This window comes from Liolophura sinensis, chromosome 4 (genome assembly GCF_032854445.1).
Source record: "Liolophura sinensis isolate JHLJ2023 chromosome 4, CUHK_Ljap_v2, whole genome shotgun sequence".
NCBI lineage: Eukaryota > Metazoa > Mollusca > Polyplacophora > Chitonida > Chitonidae > Liolophura > Liolophura sinensis.
Genome location: NC_088298.1, coordinates 20,196,920 through 20,213,396, shown reverse-complemented (window position 1 = coordinate 20,213,396; position 16,477 = coordinate 20,196,920). Strand labels below are relative to the sequence as shown.

At 38.5% G+C, this 16,477-nt stretch overlaps 1 protein-coding gene across 3 annotated transcripts in view; it reads left to right on the top strand.

Moving 5' to 3' along the window:
• The window catches only part of LOC135464816 (zinc finger protein Xfin-like), a 32,697-nt gene continuing 16,220 nt past the window's right edge, over positions 1-16,477 (top strand). The window contains exon 1 of one of the 3 annotated variants that reach the window (XM_064742383.1): positions 1-154. The gene's annotated coding sequence lies outside the window, so the exon portion shown is untranslated. Of the gene's footprint in view, positions 286-9,582; positions 9,684-16,477 lie in introns of those variants that run through there. The other 2 variants (XM_064742381.1, XM_064742382.1) reach the window with 2 other exon arrangements.

The following is a 16,477-nucleotide window of genomic DNA, read 5'->3' as shown; positions in this document are numbered from 1 at the left end:
GCGGGCTCGGTGAGTGAAATTGTCGCCATATTTTCAACATTTTCTCTCATTTCAACGACGTTTTGTCGCACCAAATTACACCACGGACTGCCTAGAAGGGAGGTGTAGCCGTCCACTGCGGGCCAGGGCCCGGGGACAGGAGAAAACGGGCGGGGTAGGTGCCTTTAGGGTGGACAGCCCATTTCACTAATCCCCCCTCAGTGTTAGTAGCCAGTCGTACATTTCTACAGACGTCAACTGACAGCCCAGCTTGGGTACTGACCAACCCTTCCCGATATTTCTCCGGTATGTCTTCATTTCTTGTTTTATTTCTTTATTGTTTTAATGCTAGCTGATACTGAAGTTAAAAGTGAAACTTATCTCGTCATTTTTCATACAGATTGTATGTCGCTGGAATCACGTGCGCTGTGTAGTGAAACGTTTTACTGGCGTTCCTTCAGAGCCCACAGCTCTACGGCAGGTCGCTGGCTCTCTAAAACCACCAGTTGACTGTCTCTATGTCCCTGTCTGTCAGTTGCCATGTTAAATCCCTCTCCTCGCTAGGCTATTCAACCCCACCTCCCACTTACGTACCCACTCATACATAGCAGGCTAAGTGTCACCGGTTCATTTATTCACGAATCCCTTACATTTTGTCGTCTGCACTTCTCAGTTTTGTTTCATATTTGACACACATACAATATTCTGCTCTTTGTTAGCTGTCCATGTATGACCACTGTATTAGTGTCCTCTGTATGTGTTGCAAGTTCATGTTTTCTTTCAAATGTAAAGAGTAATTAATGTTGTTAATATTCATTGAATGAATTAGAATATAATATATGTCAACTGAATTTTATTTTTAAAACATAGTAAAAAATTGCCTACTTTGCAAATGGTTTTACTAGTTCTATGTTTTTGAGGGTGTTTGTTGATCTCTAGCAGTTTGGCCTGTGTATTATACCCATAAGCGTGTACTCACAAAAATAGGGCCTACAAAAACCCGGCTGTTTCTAGGGGGGCGTAGCCCTGTTCAGTTCTTTGCGAATCACACCAGTAACTCTGTCAGCTGGGGATAGTGCATTTTTTAAAGCTCAGTGCTCTTCCTGTGGGACCTGATGAAAACTGAAAGTATCACCAGTCACATGTTCTAAATTTGCATGACTTAATTGTGGTTGTGTGTTTTTTAGTCGTGTTTTTTTTGTTGTGTAATTATAATTACGTGTAAGTGGATAGGGATTTGTAGATAATCTTTTGTGAGTATTACACACTCTTCATACCACATTTAGTTTTTGTAATGTTATTATGATAAATGGAAAAAAGAAAGCAAGAAAGATTATTTGGGTTGTAGAAAGAGTAAATTGTCAGCTTTGTTGTTGCCATGAATTAATTAGTCCAGAACCCTAACTGAAGGGACAGGGTGCAAAGTACAGGGCAAAGGTAGGCCTAGAGCCCTATACTCCTCAAAAAAGGGGCAAGGTGGCAATTTCGACTGCATGCCTGTCGGTTAACATTTTGCCTGAGAAAAAGGGCAAAGGTGACAGTTTAGGGACCGGGTGCAGCGCCCTTGGGACAAGCCTAGCCATAGGTATATGGTGACGTAGTGGTTTTGAGGGGATTGGGAGAAGTAGCCTGACTGGTGCAGTGGTATTAAGCTATTGACAAAAATTCAGAACAATAAAATGACTTGCGTCTACGGTACTACGTTGTAGTCATGTGAGCGTATCAAGAACAAGGATGTTGCCATCAGTTTAATTTCCCCAACCATCTGGATGGCTGGTTTCCTGATACTACATCCTCCTGTGCGTATTAAAGTTGAGGAACTGTTTAACATGTGTCTGAAGTTTATAGCAGCTTGAAGTTTGTGTGGAGAGGAAATGAAAGGTAGAGTTGATATGATTACCTGTGGGGTTACATGTATTTCTGTGTATTGCGAATCTGAGCCTGGTCAAAATTTAAATCATTATTTGTTTTTGTGATAAAATATTTTTAAAGACAGAATAACCTTTTTGAGGCCATTATTAGAGACAGATAAAATAAGAAGGTGAAGAATATTTTCATACATGTATAAATGATTATATAGGTATATAATAATATATCATTATTATTTACGTAGTTTTACTGTACATTCATTGGAAATTTTACTGACATTTTGCTGCATTGTGTGTATAGAAAATAATATATCTGCAAGCCTGGATGATAAATTATTAATTAATTAATAATTAGAATTAAGGTAATATAAATAACGATAATACCTCTCTGGCCATATGTTGGAAGGTCTGGCAGCAACCTGCGGATGGTCGTGGGTTTCCCCTGGTCTCTGTCCGTTTTCCTCTCACCATAATGCTGGTTGCCCGCGTATAAGTAAAATATTCTTGAGTACAGCATAAAACACCAGTGAAATAAATAAATGAATAAATGAATAATGATAATATTATTTCTAACTGAAATAATAATTGTGTCTTTGATGGTACTCATATCAATCATTTCCAAAAATAAAGGCTTACATGTGTATTAAAATAATGTATATAACATGTACAGATGCATGTTACCCTCTGTTAGGCCTGACTCTAATATGTATATCTATGCTTATATATATATATATATATATATATATATATATATATATATATGTATAAGTATAAACTCCACTAGCATGGAAAAGGGGTGTGAGTATGTTGACCATATGTACGGGTATAGTAGTAGCTATGCTAGATAGGCAGCCCTAAGCGTTGAGCCCTAGCTGGTGGGTGGACCCCCTGACTGTAGCTTAACACTCCAGCCCCTTGTCCTCAATTGATACATTATGTATAGCCTCTTGAATCTGTGCCAAAGGGCAACACTGAAGGGCTTGGGGGGTGGAGTCCCTAAGGGCCCAAATCAACAGGGATTAAAGGTGAGGTGGGGTCATGGTAGGGTCAGAGGTCAAAGGTGGGTCTGAAGGGCTAGGGCTTGAAGGTTTAACTGTCCAGGGGTAGAGTGCCCTGGGTCTGGTTAGAAAGCTCCCCCGCCCCCCTCTCTGTGGCTTTTTCTGCAGGGTTTTAGTTTGTAACTGGATGACTAAAGCTGAAGCCTGTCCACTCACTGCTGGAAGAACAGTTGACATTATCGTGTATGCAACATGTGTCTAGTTCACTTCATAACACCCTGTAGATGTAGCAAAATTCATTAGCGTTATCAGGTTTGTCTCGCTGTAGGTTTAAACAGTTCCCAAACATAGTGCCTACTGCAGATGAATTTGTGTGATTATGCTCTCTGAAGGGCATCATAAATATTTACATAGCATTTATTTTTTGTTGGACTCTTCATTAATGGCAAACTCAAGCATTATTAACTTACATGATGCGAATCTGGAGTGCTTGGTTTAAACCATCGACCCCTGGCAAGTTACTGACAACATTGCCTGCATGTGATGTACAGACATGCACATCACATCGGTGGTAGACAAGTGTCCTTCAATGAATGACTGTGGAAATGGTCACACGAGCAATTTTTCAAAGAATTTATCAAATGACATATTGAAAAATTAGGTTTTATTTAGAGCAGCTACACCATTTGTAAACATCACTGTCCTCCTATAATGACAGAACAATATCATTCACAATATTCATTAAGAGCCAGTCAAATACATAAAAGAAAATAAATAAAGACATAATAAAAACTTCCAATTGAACATATTGAGAAATAATTAAAAGCTCTGCAAGAATTGCCTTTTTTTTTCAGTTCCTATTGTGGTCTTTAGTATGAAAAATATATCTGATCATAAATTCATTTAATCTTACTGTTTGTTCAGAAAAATACTGACACTTGGGAAATGATATGAATACTGTGTGTGCCATTGGAGGCAAATTCTGTATCCTCTAGCAGTACAGTATAAATACCCATGACATGGAATGAGCCAGACCAACCCTCTCAGTGTTGATTTAAAATGCCCTATCTCTTTCATTAGCAAGAATGAAAAAAAAGGTATTTTCCTACCCTCTGATCCTCTTTTATCTGATAGACTTATAGTGCCCGTGGCTTCATCAGCAACAGGTGGTTAGTGAAATCTCAACCTTTGATTTCAATGTTTTTATGTTTTATAATTGTTTTTTATTTATTGATCTATTTTTTTTTTTGACAAACCTACGTGTAAATATAAGCCTTTTGAAGTTTTGTACTACATCATCAGAAACTTTGATGCCATGTCATACACCTCACCTGTTATATATGTAAATGTATATGTGCCTAATGCCTCAACCTTTTCACGTCTGAAAGAGCAACTTGCAGTGCAATTTATACACCTTTTAAATTTGATTTTGGATACCAAACTACATTCGTTGTATTGACTGCTTCAAAAAAAGTATAATTTTATCAGTCTACACAGAATAATGCCTTCAGAATAAGCTTGAATAAACACCATGGAAACATGTGAAAAAGTTGAAGAATTACAGTAGATAATGGACAGATTTATAGAATTTTGGTACATGAGAAGGTCTGTGAGCAACCTGCAGATAGCTGTGGGTTTCTCCCGGGCTCTGCCTGGTTTCCTCCCACCATAATGCTTTCTGCCACCCTACAGATGTAATATTTGGGAGTACAGCTTAAAACACCAGTCAAATAAATAAATATAGAATTTTCAGCATGTCTACTGTATGGAGTATTTGTGCACATGTAGGTCATATATATTATGTGAGCTGTTCTCTAATTAATATTGAAAGTCGTTTCACTTCATTTACTAGAAAATAGAAGTTAGCTGGTCTTGCACCATTAAATCAGGAGAGTATACAATAGGGCCTTGTCTAATGTATGTTCATGTTCGTATAGCTTTCTTGCAACTTCAGAATCAAATCCAACGTTTTAGTCTCAGCCAGGAAAAACTAAACAATAGAGCTTTTTCAAGTGTCTAGCATTCAGACAAAATTTCAACAAAGCCATTTAAGAAGCTATTAACAAGGATATGTACCTTTGTTTTTGAGGTTTCTACCTGTAATTGTATTAAAGCACTGGGACACAGGGCAGGGCTTTATAATTACAGCTAAATCCTTCACAATCTTGCTCGCAGCCTTTTTTTTTCGGCTGTAATTTCTGTATTTTTACACATGTCTCACCCGAGTGTGACAAATTTATGGTTGGTTGGCAATAAGACCATGCAAAATAAGTATACAGGGAAATTCCCCATGCATATATTCCAGTTTTTTTTACATGCTTGACTCGTTGGCTGGAAAAAATGAATCTTGCACTTTTTCCAGACTGAGCGCAAAATTGACACAGAGACATTCAACCATAGGTGGGTTGGTAATGCTTGAATCACTCTGGCATTGACAATGGGTTTTATATACCTACATGTACACAGTATTTATATCGTGATGATTTATATCGCAGACGATGGCTGTTGCAAGGTTTCTTCCAGGCTGTAATGAGTTTCCGTTAGGGTTTGACAGGTTTCCTATCCACCATCATTATGTAAGTGAAATATGAAATCTGTTTGTCGAGTCTGCTGTTCATGTGCACATACACCATGAAGGAACATTCCAAGTCAAAGAGAAAGACCAAAAACCGATCTACAGAAAACCATATTCACTTGTAAGTTGTTATACATGTACACTCTTAAATATAATAAAATTACTGTACAGAGTAGACATAAAAAAGTTACTTCACAGAGTAAACATAGTAAAGTTATTGAACAGAGTGAACATAGTAAAGTTATGAAACAGAGTGAACATAGTAAAGTTACTGTACAAAGTAAACATAGTAAAGTTACTTTACAAAGTAAACATTAAAGATACTGTAAAAGTAAACATTAAAGTTACTGTACAAAGTAGACATGTTAGCGTCACTGTATAGAGTGAACATAGTAAAGTTATTGAACAGAGTGAAAATAGTAAAGTTATTGAACAGAGTGAACATAGTAAAGTTATTGTACAAAGTAAACATAGTAAAGTTACTTTACAAAGTAAACATTAAAGATACTGTAAAAGTAAACATTAAAGTTACTGTACAAAGTAGACATGTTAGCGTCACTGTATAGAGTGAACATAGTAAAGTTATTGAACAGAGTGAAAATAGTAAAGTTATTGAACAGAGTGAACTTAGTAAAGTTACTGTACAAAGTAAACATAGTAAAGTTACTGTATAGAGTAAACGTAGTAAAGTTATGGGACAAAGTAAACATAGTAAAGTTACTGTATAGAGTAAACGTAGTAAAGTTATGGGACAAAGTAAACATAGTAAAGTTACTGTACAAAGTAGACATGTTAAAGTTACTGTACAAAGTAGACATGTTAAAGTTACTGTACAAAGTAAACGTAGTAAAGTTTCTGTACAAAGTAAACGTAGTAAAGTTTCTGTACACAGTAAACAGTAAAGATACTGTACAAAGTAGACATTAAAGTTACTGTACAGTGTGAACATAGTAGAATTGTATTTAAATTAAATATAAAGTTTATAAAGTAAATCCCATCTCTTGTTAAAAAATAATAGAAAAAAAAAAGTCTGCCAGAATATTTAAATAAGGCGCATGTGCACGGGGCTCAGTAAACTTCATATGTAAACAAACATTGCTGATTTCACGCGTAAAAGAAGGACTTGCGGCTCGGTCGTGACAGGATTGGCCAAAAAGAGGTGTGAAAAACAGCTCAGCAGGTTGACAAGCAAATCTAAAGTTGTAATTGTTGGTCAAATTGAATGGTGGAGAACATTGAAGAAAGAAAAGGGTCTCTTGAAGATGTCGCTTGGTTTGAAGTTGTTGGACCCCTTGTAATAGGATCTCTAATATTTGGGACCCTATAGTAGGGCATTTTTGTTTAGTCTTTAGCATTATAAAGCCAACCATTGTTAAAACTGTGTCTATAATGTAGTATGTCCAAACTTCCCTTCCTCTTCCCCCAACACATACAGTCGGGCCCAGTCAGTAAGACACAGCTTTCTACTCAGTGTATTATACAGTATACACAGGTATTACATGTACACTGTAATATTGTAAACAAGTTTACATGTCACCTTTAAACAGTTTTAGCTTGTGGTTGAAAGGAACATAGTCTCATTGTATGGCATTGTGGCCAAATTCGGCTGTTGACTGCACTAAACCATTCAGGACTTTGCCAGAAATGAAACCCGAAGGGGGTTTAATACTGCAGAACGGGCAGGGATTGTTCAGCATTTAGAGGTCCGGGTACATTTAATAATATCAGCTACATGTACCTGGGGAACAATTTAATGATTACATAAGTATAATAAATATACATGTACATCCTTTTGTCCCCCCCCCCCCCCACCCCTCCCAACTGCCTTTGATGGCACTGTGTCACTGAACAGGTCCAACTGTCCAGAGATACTTAACAAATTCTCTGATATGGACATTTTGAAACTTAAATTTCAATTTGTTCCAATATTTGGATATTTTCAAATGAAAGCCTTTGTTTTTTGATGTTATGTCTAGTAAGGTTTGCAAGTTTAACTCATTATATATATGCAACAGAAGATAACTGTCAGGTTAGGAATATTAATTTACCTTATGTTTAATATTATGCATAGCTAATTATGGATAAAGAAAACTAAATATGTTCTCAAATTTATTAACTATTTTTTAAAAAAATCTTTACCATTATAAAGTCAACCACTGCTAAGACTTGCTAATACAAACAGTATAATATGTAGGCAGTAAGGTTAAAATCTTTATCTGGGTGTACCAGGGTATTCCACCTACAAAACTGACACCCCCCTCCCCCCCCCACCATTATGTGTATGAGGAAAAACCTCGGAAGGATGGCATGAAACAACTCTCTTGTAAATAAATAAAAATGAAATTTATTCGGGTTTACTTGTGAGCCATGGCTTGAAGCTATGAAGAAGCTAAATCCCTCTCCCCTCCACGATGCCCCCCTTTCTTCATGTCCCCCCCCCCCCCACACCACACTTCTCCACTCTGCATAGACATGCTCTTATCCACGCAGTTGGCTCATGACCCATATTTTAAGGGCAGTCGAAAATCTGGAGCAACTTTACATGTATATCTCTCCCATACACACCCCCTGGAGCAGAATACATGCATAAACGCCCCTTTTTTTTTTTTTTCCTGTCTGAGGGTCTCGATGTGGGGGGCTCTCTTTTTTTGTTTTTGTTTTTTGTTTTGTTTTTTTTGTTTCTCTATTTCCCATTGGGGGAGGGTGTCTGCTAGTTACCAGTCATATTTTTTTACATAGGCTTAGTGGTTTTCTTCAGAAGTGTTATAGTGGACCATGCACAAATCCCATGATGGGGTGCTTCGACCAATCTTCCCCAGGAACTATAGTGATTGACAAGCAGGTATTAAGGGTCATGAGCTGGACATAGGTGAGGGGTTAATATAAACACAGTTATCTTTAGCCAAGCATAAAGGGCATGTCACTGTTTCTGTACATGTTACCTGCATTTTTTGTCAAAAAAAAAAAGGATGTGTAAGTCTTTTTTGGGGGGGGGGGTTACATTTTGGACATAGGCCATTTGTGATAATGTGATATAGGTGATTGTCCTGTCCAAAAAGTGTCAGACTTGTTTATAGGCCTCCCAAGAGCATGTCATGGTCGAGTGGTCAAGATGCCTTTCTTTGATTTACTAGGTGTGGGTTCAACCCTAGCCTTGGACAGCAAATTTTGCTCTTCCTGTTCTTGGTGAGAGTAAGTGGGTGACAGTGCATGTATGGCCATTCGTGCCGTCTAATGATAATTTCTAAGACCACTAGTTGTGTTCAGACATATCTTTATTTTTTTATTTGATTGGTTTTTTTTTTACGCCATACTCAAACATATTTCACTTATACGATGGTGGCCATCGCTAGGGTCTGTGGAAACGAGGCAGGGCTCAGGTGAAACCGATGACCATCCGCGAGTTGCTGGAAGTCCTTCCAATGTACTGCCGGGGGGAAGCCAGCAGGAGCTGGACTGAACTCAGAGTGACAGCATTGGTGAGCGGCTTCTGGCTCATTGTACTTGCACATGAATGTCACAGGTGGGAAAGCTTGTCAGTAATTTGCCGCAGGTCAATGGTTTAACCAGGGCACCCTGGTTTCCTCCTGTCATAAAACGTTTTCAGACTCTAAAGCACTTTCTTCAGTGAAATTTATGCGTACTGCTATTATGAAAATGATGCTAAAATGATTTCTTTACATCAATATAGTCTACAGTCTCAGTATGTAGCAACCTGCAGATGGTTGTGACTTTCCCCTGGGCTTTGCTCAGTTTCCTTCCACCATAATGCCAGCAGCTGTCGTTTAAGTGAAATATTCTTGAGTATTGCGTAGAACACCAATCAAATAAATAAGTAAATAAATTAACTGTAGCTGGCAATATGTTGACTATGACAAGCATTATGTTATCTGTGCCTGTCCTTATGTTAACTGTAGCTGGCATTATGTTGACTGTAGCTGTCATTATGTTAACTGTAGCTGTTATTCTGGCCTGTCATTGTGTTGACTGTGCCTGTCATTCTGACTGTTCCTGTCATTATGTTTACTTTATCTGTCATTATATTGACTGTATTGGTCATCATGTTGACCTTTACCTTGCTTTTACCTGCCATTACATGGATGTTTTTTTACCTGTCATCCTATTTACAGTAAAAAGCACGTTTAGACATGTCATTCTGGTTGTGAATCGTGGAGATGACTTGAACTTTCTTAATGCAACATAGATCCCATAATCTATCTTAATAGAGTCCAGTGTTCACAGTCCAGTGTTTAGCCCACCCAGGTAATGTAATGTTTTTGTATGTTAATACATACAAGACCGTATCCTCCAGTCTCTCCAGGGGCGTACACAATCTGCCCTTGAAAGTGTGAATGCAGACATGCAGAGAGCTGCATGTGGCAAACCCTCCTAACACCATTACCACCTCGTTATCCGAAATCTCCACCCCGCACCCCTTTCTGCAGTGCAGCATCAAAATCAGGTGGGTTAAGAGCGGTATGCATTAACTGGGTGCCAGGTTACCAGGTGTGTTGCCCTTTTTGGGGCATCCTCCTGGCAGTTCACTGGGCACCTGGCAGACTTTTAGCTGCAGCTAAACCACACAGGCTTAACTTCATGTGCGGCTGCACCCGCTTTTCCCAGGGCAAAGACCGGGCAAGTTATTTTGGGCTGTTCGAATGAGACCTTGCCCAGGAGGGTAGTTTAAGCTTGGCTTGGCTTGTCTAGTAATCTGCTTAGTGGTGCGGTGGTGTGGAGCTCAGGTGTGATGATGCTGCGAGGAGTTTAGTGTATGGCCTTGAACATGTGTTAGAGACCTGCATGCCGTGGAAAGCATGCTGGCACATACATATAGTTATGCATTGTAACACTTGTACCGTGTGCTCTGAACTGTCTATGCACATGTACACTGTCAGTTGTAAAGGTACATGTAATGACCATTCTCTGCTTAAACCATGCGATCAGAAAGACGAGTGAAATTTGTTGGAGAAAACATTTACTGTCATAATACGTTTAGTCATATGTTTTTTTTTTTTTTCACCGTATGAAATAAATAGTCAGATGTACATGTATACTGTAAAGGTTGACTTCATCTATACATGTGCTGTCACTGATTGTATAAGTGTATCGTAGGTGGGAAGGTCAAGCAGCAACCTGCAGATGGTCATGGCTCATGGCTGTGCCTGGTTTCCTCCCACCATAAAGCTGGCCGTGTTCATTTAAGTGAGTACAGCATAAAACACCAGTGAAATAAATAAATATATAAATAAATGAAATCTCCTACAGTGAAGTCACTGTGATTTTGCTTCAGTGTAAGCATAGCATTTGACGTCAGAACAACTAATTTGTATGTTTGATGTCAAATTAAGTTTGAAAAAAGAAAAAAAAATCTAATGCACATGCATCAGGACTATGATTTCATGTGGAAATACCTTGAGTGTGATACCATTGTGCTTTGTTTCCGTTATACGCTGTCATTGGGATTCCTGATTGAATCCATTTGGGATTTGTAAATTTGACCCTACTGATTATAACAAGGGAAATTACTGATTAATTAAAAAAATTAATTGTTTTTTTTTGTAATTATGTGGAGGAATTTTCATATATAAGTCATCGTGTACATGTATATGTTTAAATATAATGAAACAGCTGATACTTATAAAAATAACTTTTTGTTTGGAGTGTACACAGTAGTGTAAAGGATTATTGCCTTGACCGTAACATAACGAAGTGTAAGATACGTGCATAGCATAGTTCGTATGTGTCGTAGCCTATGCTGTTAGTGCTTTTGTACTAATAAAACAACAATGTATTGTTTATACATAGTCTAGCGGCGGAATGTTTGGTGATACCGATGTCAGAATTCGTCACTCCAGTTGTTTATAGTTAAGACTGTTGATGATACAGCTGTGTATTTGCCTAGATGTATTACGTAATAGAGTGTCATTGTAATGATGCAGAGAAGATATGCGAGACAAAGTATAACAAATTTGGTAACTCATTGGTGATGTCCTAAATCATGTGTCACAGGGCAGATTCCCCAGTAAAAACAAAAATCAGCTATTCATTTTGACTGGTTTTTATACCTACGCATTTAACCCGTGGTCAGTCAGATTTATCACTAAAGGTACATTACACACTTCCTGACTGTGGTCCATGTCCAAGCCAGCGTGAACTGGGTTTGAACCCATGACTTCACTGGTGACAGGCTACAATGGGTTCATCTGAAGCAGTCTAGAATACTTGACCAAGAAGACACAGTTATATACAGGAACTTAGCCAAGCTTCCTTCACCATGTAGCTTTACTACATGTATTTAGCTACATCTGTACAAATCCCATTGCTTTAGTTTCTGGCAAAGTCCGTATGACGACGACGTATGAAAAACTTTAAACTGATGAGATGGGTCAGTACCCTGAAGTCAGTGGAGGAGACCTTGATTTGCTATTGATTTATTCTAGCCCCCAACGGCTGCACCAAACAGCCGTCTGTTACCAACCACATGTCGTATTGTTCCGTTGCCTTGTTACTAACTACAGGCCTAGTGTTTGCTGAACTCTCTGTATTGTCACAGCACAGTAACGCAGATTTGATTTAATTTTCATTGGGTATTGAAAAGTAGTTTAGAAACAGTTTATTAATGGGCTACTTTGGTATAATTTTCATTGGGTACTGAAAGTTTTTTACCCAAACAGCTTATAGATGGACTATTTTCATCTAACATTTATAGGATATTCAAAGTATTTTCATTTAATTTGTGAGACGTGAGTGGTTTACAGCAGTTTTTTGCAGGTATTAACACGGAAACTTCCGGACGACCAGAGATTGTGTATGAAGTTTGTTTTGTTTCCTTCACTATCTAAGGATAATATAATAGTGTTTATATCAATCATTATTTATTGTGCAGTGTTCTATATATTTTATTATTATTGAAATGAGTAGTTTCATCAGAATGATATGAAGTATGGTATCATAAGGTCAGAGGTCACTGATTAGGACAAAAGTATAATAAGATAAAGTGTAATAGAAGTGGGGGTCTCTGTGGCTCAGTTGGTTAGCGTGATAGCACAGCGTAATGACCCAGGAGTCTCACCAATGGGGTCGCTGTGAGTTCAAGTCTAGCTCATGCTGGCTTTCTCTGCAGCCATAAGTGGCAAGGTCTGCAGCAACCTGTGGATGATCGTGGGTTTCCCCCTTGCTCTGCCGGGTTTCCCCATTGCTCTGCCGGGTTTCTTCCCACCATAATGCTGGCTGCCCTTGTAGAAGTGAAATATTCTTGAGTACAGCGTAAAAAAACCACCAATCAAAAAAAATATAAATGTAATAGAAGTGGAATAATGGGTGTAAAAACAATAAGTGTGTAATGTGTAATAACACAAGTGTAAAAGTTGATGCATACTAAAGAGGGTGTAATAATTAATGCGCAATAACAGAAATGTAATAGCATAAATAATGTGATATTACACATTGGTCTTGTATGTCCTGAATTAAAAATTGATATTTCACATTTGTTTCCATGTGTGGATAAACAAGGTTTTATTAAATAATACATACATGCACATTGCTTTAATCATACAACGCATTTCCATCTTTGTAAATTTATATGTGTACATTTAAATTGTTTTGCTGTAACACTTCTGATGATTAAAATCTTAGAATTTTTTTTGTTTTTTTTTTGTGTTTTTTGGAAATTGGTATACTATTGTATGCAGACCTTGAATACAATTCGTGATGAATTTCTTTCCGAAATTGGTATTCCATTAAAATGAAGGACTTGAATTCATGTCTGTGGAAGTTCTTTCCGAAATTGGTATACCAAATGTTAGATGAAAAACTTGAAATCGTGTTTGTGGAATTTCTTCCTGAACCTGATATATACAGCACTATTAGACGTAGACCCTGAATTCGTGTATTAGGCTTTTTGGGGGGTGGGGTTTTTTTTTGTGTGTGGGGGGGGGGGCATTTTTATTTTTTTCGTATACTCTTATACGTAGGACTGATCCCCCTGCCGGACATGCTGGCACCTGTAGAATATTTTTCTAACCTGCAGTTCTGCATGTAGATATACAGTACATGTACATACTGCTCCATCTGTGTTAATTGTCGTCTGTGTGCTGTGTCCCGGTTTTAAACTGACCTGGTTTATTTTTGCCTGTCGCCTGTCATCGCCGCCCAGGAGGCTGATGTAGTCTAACCAGGTATACATACATTTTACAGTACATGCATGTAGTACCTATGTGCAGCAAGCTGTGTGTCATCTTCTCTCGCATAGCTCTGGTCACCCCCTAGCTCAGTACTCTAGCCGTGCCCCTTTACCTGGTTGGTATTGATCCACAGTAACCTGATGGGAGGATGGGGACTGCATGGGCAACAGGGAGGCTCTAGAGGATCCACCTTGTGCATCTAAGGGCTGGGCATAGGGGAGGCTATACAGGGACCCCCCCCCCCCCCCTAATGTTTCCTTATCATTTAATTTTAGGTGTCAGGTTTGAATTTGCTTTAAAATCCCTGTGTGTTTTATCAGGGAAACTCTACAGGCCATATAAACCAATATCACTGTATCCATTATGAGTTAAATGTTGGATGCTGATAAATTTAAGGACGCCTACGGCATTGGGGCTAATTTACTTGGAGCTCCCCAACCTGCAGCTCTGTACTCAGTCTGGGCAGATTACAAGCCCCAGTTTGGTCAACTTGTCTTTATTAAACAAGGTTTTATAGCATTGAACTTATAAAGTGCAGTGCAGAGGCAGGTCTTAAGATTTTGAAAATGTCAAGAGTTCATTGATTTTGATTTGCTCATTGTACTACACCCACTTTGGCCACAATCGGTCTGTCACCATTTTGATCACTTGCAGGCACGAATGAGGCTGAAACGATTAGCCTCATCTGACGACGGAGGGAGTGAACCAGCCAAATGGACGACCAGACTTGCCTAGTGTTACTATAATGATTGCCACATGTATTATCTCCATTATTTCTCTTCGATCACATGACTTGTGCGTACAACTATCAGAGCGTGGTGGGCGCTACAGTAGGGAAAGTGTCTAAAAATGTATTTATTTTGTGAATTTGTGTCATTGTCATGAATCGTTTTTGGTTCAGCCAGACTGCGAACAGGTTAGTTGAGTGTGGAGACCACTTGGTTGACATGGATTTACGCGAGGGAAGATTTAATGCGCCTGTGAAGATGCGGTAAATGTGGCTTACTGTCGATCCGACACATTAGACACTGTTATTCCCCATAACTCTAACAATTCATGTTGGTCGAGGGGGCCTCCGTGTCACAGTTGGTTAGCGCACTAGAGCAGTTTAATGACCCAGGAGCCTCTCACCAATACGGTCGTTGTGAGTTCAAGTCCAGCTCATGCTGGCTTCCTCTCCGGCCGTACGTGGGAAGGTCTGGCAGCAACCTGCGGATGGTCGTGGCTTTATTCTGGGCTCTGCCCGGTTTATCTCACAATAATGCTAGCTGCCGCCTTACAGGTGAAATATTTTTGAGTACATTGTAAAACTCACAAATCAGATCAAATCATGTTGGTCGATACAGACAGTTACATTCCGCAACTAATTGATTTGCAGAGATTCCCAAAAATAATATATGTGAGTAGTATTTCATTTAGAAGAACATTTTGCAATATTTCAGATGTAGTATTTGAAAGCCTACGTGGTTTGATTACATCAAGTTTCTTGGATGACATGCTTGACAGGTTAAATAAAGTGTCTCTGCAATTCCATATAATGGTAAAAACTGGTAAACTTTCATTTTGTAATTTTTGTATTTACACATGTTGCCTAATTCTAAAAGTGCTAATAATTTTATTCGGAAGGTACAAGGAAATTTACTTTTATTTACTTTCTGTCTCAAAAAATGCAAGTCTAGTATATTTTTGTTTTGAGCCTGCATACATCAAAGTGAAGGCCAGTACATGTATGTATGGCTCTTGACAGATCTTCACACCAATTTTGGTGTGTAAGCGCTTGGGGCCAGTTGTGGGAATGAAGGTGATAATTTACACCTGTTGTAATTTTGCACCTCACAAAAAATTAGCACTCCCTGTTGATACCCTTTGGGAATCTGGGGCTGTGTATTGGATGTTAACATACATGTAGGTGTCGGGTTAGCGAGGGGCTGGGAGCCGGGGCACCCTTAACAGGTGGGCATTTATCAGAGCTTGTTATCGGACCAGGTGAGAGGAAAACACCTGTGTGCAGGTAAAACTCATTAGCATGTTGCTCAGATGACACATATATATATATATATATATATATATATATATATATATATATATATACATATCAGTTTTTTTTTTTTTTTTGTGAAAGGACATAAGCATGGGTGAACAGAACAGGACATAAGACTCTGAAGCTGGCTGTCCTGGCTGTTACATTAATTATCAACCCAGCCTTCCCCCCTCAAAAAAAAGTGTAATGAAGACAAGTGGCAAAACAAAATGAATGGTTAAAGTAAAAGCAAAAGTTATGCAGATATTGGATGGCTCTAATTTTTTAGCATGGTCGTGGAAAAGCAAGCATTTTATAAAAAAAATAAAAAACTTACAGTACAGTAAACTCAAGAAAGCTGTCGTCTTCCCCAGTAATTGCTTCTTTTTTTTTTACTACTTTAATTTTTGTACCTGCCAATTTCTATAGACTGATGGAAATGAAACAGTTTTCCAGACTTCAAGTATAGGAAGCAGCTACGTACCACTAGAATATCAAAGCAACCTGCAGATGGTTGTGAGTTTCCACCGGCCTCTGTCCGGTTTCCTCCCACCATAAGGCAGGTCACCGTTGTATAAGTGAAATATTCTTGAGTATGGCTTAAAACTTGTATCAAATAAATAAATAAATAAATAAATACCATTAGAATAGACCTCATTTCAGTGAGATTGGTGTTACTGAAATTCTATAGTTACAGTGACATTGTTTTGACTGTTTTTCTTCCACCTTTTCACATGTTTGCATGGTGTTTATTCAAGCATCTTCTGGAGGCATTAATATCTGTGTAGACTGTGTTAATTTTTTGTGTGTGTGTGTGTGTGAAGCCCTGACACTGGCCATCCGAACCAGAGTAG